This window comes from Oncorhynchus mykiss, chromosome 13 (genome assembly GCF_057628025.1).
Source record: "Oncorhynchus mykiss isolate SJ-2025 chromosome 13, ASM5762802v1, whole genome shotgun sequence".
NCBI classification, from domain to species: Eukaryota; Metazoa; Chordata; class Actinopteri; order Salmoniformes; family Salmonidae; genus Oncorhynchus; species Oncorhynchus mykiss.
In genome coordinates this window covers 14,614,170-14,617,500 of record NC_143034.1, presented here as the reverse complement: position 1 = coordinate 14,617,500, position 3,331 = coordinate 14,614,170, and the positions used below count along the sequence as shown (strand labels likewise).

Sequence of the window (3,331 nt, the reverse complement as noted above, 5' to 3'; positions counted from 1 at the left end):
GAGGGAAGGGGGGAATTGTCAAAGAAAGAATCACCTGAACATCAAGCAATTATCGCACCTTCCCCATCACTAACCATATCTCTGAGAGAGAGAGAGAGAGAGAGAGAGAGAGAGAGAGAGAGAGAGAGAGTATAGACAGACAGGACTTATGGGTAGTTGTGACACGTTTCTCAGTTGGAATTGGACCATATCAAGCTGTCACATGTGTCAGGTGTCACCATGGTAACAGGATTTAGATTAAAGTAGAGATGCTTGTCTTGAAACAAAAAATGATGAGCAACATGGAGTTATTTACAGATTGGAAATGCCGGAAAAACAACAAGATAGTTCCCTAAGATTCAGACATACTACGGTCATGTAGCACGGGAGGCTGGTGGCATCTTAATTGGGGAGGATGGGCTGATAGTAATGGCTGCAAATGAATTAAATGGAACGGAATCAAACACATGGTTTCCATGGTTTCCATGTGTTTAATACCATCCCATTCACTCCATTCCAGCCACTGTTACGAGCCGTCCTCCCCTCACCAGCCTCCTGTGATATGTAGGAAGGTTACACTAAGGTACATGAGTATTACATGTATGTTTATCAAATCACAAACGGTTGTCATATATATTGTATAAGATGGTTGTACCTATTTAGTGACAATGGGGCAAAGCTACCTTGTCTAAAAGGTTCCCTTAGTAAGGTGGCATTGTCATACATACCAAATGATACAACATAAATATACACACTAAACACAACATACGTATATATACACATTAGAATACAGAAACACAGTCATGTGAAGCACAAATAAAAACATCACAAATCACAGAGAAAAACTGTCTCATTCATCCACATATAAAACCCCAATCAATATTAAACTGCCTGAACGGCACCAGAACGTCAAGATGAAATGGATTTGGAATTTGGTTCCAGTACGGTGCATTAAAAATAAAAAGCAGATTTACCTGCCGGAGACCAAGTTCACCAGGTAATTCAGGTGTCTATACTTCAACAGCACAGTTAGATAAGACGTAGGGCCTTGTTGAACAACAAGGGTGTCTCCCTGCTGGCAGACATTTTGAATTCTGTTTATGTCTGTGTTTATGTCTGTGTTTATGTCTGTGTTTATGTCTGTGTTTATGTCTGTGTTTATGTCTGTGTTTATGTCTGTGTTCATGTCTGTGTTCATGTCTGTGTTTATGTCTGTGTTTATGTCTGTGTTTATGTCTGTGTTTATGTCTGTGTTTATGTCGGTGTGTATGTCGGTGTGTATGTCTGTGTTTATGTCTGTGTTTATGTCTGTGTTCATGTCTGTGTTTATGTCTGTGTTTATGTCTGTGTATGTTATATAGCTGAGTCTACCTTTAAGTTGTCTTTTGTCTTCTCAATCTCAGTCACGATCTTATAAGATAGTATAACAGACGCATGGAAACGGATGAAATTGGATTCGCATTTATTATTGTATGTTTTTGTCAGTCGAAAGTTCAACTCAAGTCAACTATTTCCGGAGGAGTTTCATACGCACAAAGTCTGTCATCTTGTGTGTTTTCTTTCGAAAGACGATCATCTCCGTTGTCCATTTTCCATCAACGAAAGCCCTCCATTGAAAAACCATTGGCTCAAAGCCATAGTTTTCCTCACATAAACTTCCTGTCTGGCCACAGCCTTGGTAATTGATCAGGGCCCGGTTCCCCAAAAGCATCCTGAGGCTAAGTTTATCCTAGAACCATGGGATCCTTGAGATGTTTTTGGGAAACCGGGCCTTGGTAGATTTCTCTCGTCCTCTTGCCTGTTGTCCATCCATCATCAAATCAGATCCCCCTACTTCCTTTAAAAACTGGCCTTCATGTGCTTTCATATATCTACTTCACAAATGCAGTATTTATGCAATACAAATGCAGTATTTATGCAATACAAATGCAGTATTCGCTGTAAAAAAAAAAAAAAGTGGTGTGTTTTTTGTTATATGAAAATTACATTGACAAGTATTTTCATGGTGCTAACGTTTAGCCTTTAAAAAAATAAATATAGTAATGTATTGCAAATGTAGTTTTATATGACCTTCTAGAATATCGTCCTGTAGGTTTGTAATTTATACTTTAATATGATGTACTTTTGACTTAAAACGTTTTGTCCCTTTTTGTAGTTGTGTTTTTCATAAGGTAACTTTCCCACGAGTCCCAGGTGTTCCAGCAACCCCGGTTGGAAGATTCCTGGAATCAGGAAGTAATAAGCAGGACATCTGGGAAATATAGGAATCTTACAACTGGGAATTTTGGAAAAGTTACCAGATTTTTTAAAGAAATGTGCAACTCTAGTTTTGTTTATGTTTTATTAGGATAAATTCTGTAGTTGCTGTCATCAGTCTGTTTTAACACCAGTGAACCTCATCATACAGGTATATTATAGTGACCAGTAGAGCTCTGGTTAAAAGTAGTGCTCTATGTTTTGGGGATAGGGTGACATTTGGGATGCACTATGGTTGTACCTAATAAGTACTGCACCTGATACTTGGCAATGGTAGAGAACAATAAACGTCAGATTTCCAAACGATATGGCTCTTTTGGTACCTGGTCATTTGAGTGTATAGCATTTGATGATTCATACTATCATTAGCTATAGAATGTACATTTAAACTCCTCATGATTAAACCATGAGAAACCTCTCATTCATTCATTCAAAAAGAACAGTGTGAATATAGAGCCATGACCTCCATCCTGACCTAGGGAACCTAGAGGCTTTACTGCCGTTTCCAGCCTCAGACACACACACACACACACACACACACACACGTCCTCTTTTACCCAACCAATTAGGGCATGTACTCAATATGCTGCCTATTTTAGCTGCGGCGTGCTGAGATGAGTGTGTTTAAGTTTTAGTCCGTGTCTAACTATAGCTGTAATGCTGTAGTCAGAAAAGGCGTATTTAGGTCACATTCAAATAAACAACCGCCAGAGGCTTAGAATACATATCAGGCCTACCGTATATTCAACAAGCCCCAGATCTGCTGCATGTTCATTCAACAGGCCCGAAACAGCGAGGCGCAAACTGAACTTGTCCAATGCGGAATCTACATCGTTGACTTCCGTTGCAAAACGTTATGCACTAATGAATATGACCCTGGTCATTACATTCATTGGAGAAGCATCACAGAGGATATAGACTGGCAGAGCAACTTGAGTCCGTTTCAACTTCCTCTGCTTCCTATTGCTTTCTCTTTCCCTCCTCCTATTCCCTCTCCTCCCAGTCTCCCCCATCACCTCCTCTCTTCAAGGTGATTGATTAGGATCCCCATGGCGACAGCTGGTCTCACTGGGGTCCGACACATAACGAAAAAAGA

At 39.9% G+C, this 3,331-nt stretch overlaps 1 protein-coding gene across 3 annotated transcripts in view; it reads left to right on the top strand.

Annotated features, from left to right (window-relative positions):
• LOC110514195 (lysyl oxidase homolog 4) overlaps positions 1 to 2,541 on the top strand; it is a 41,644-nt gene extending 39,103 nt beyond the window's left edge. For all 3 annotated transcript variants that reach the window (XM_090195333.1, XM_090195334.1, XM_036947988.2), the window contains one exon: positions 1 to 2,541. This exon is cut by the window's left edge and continues 289 nt beyond it. The gene's annotated coding sequence lies outside the window, so the exon portion shown is untranslated.
• Positions 2,542 to 3,331: the final 790 nt, after the last annotated feature.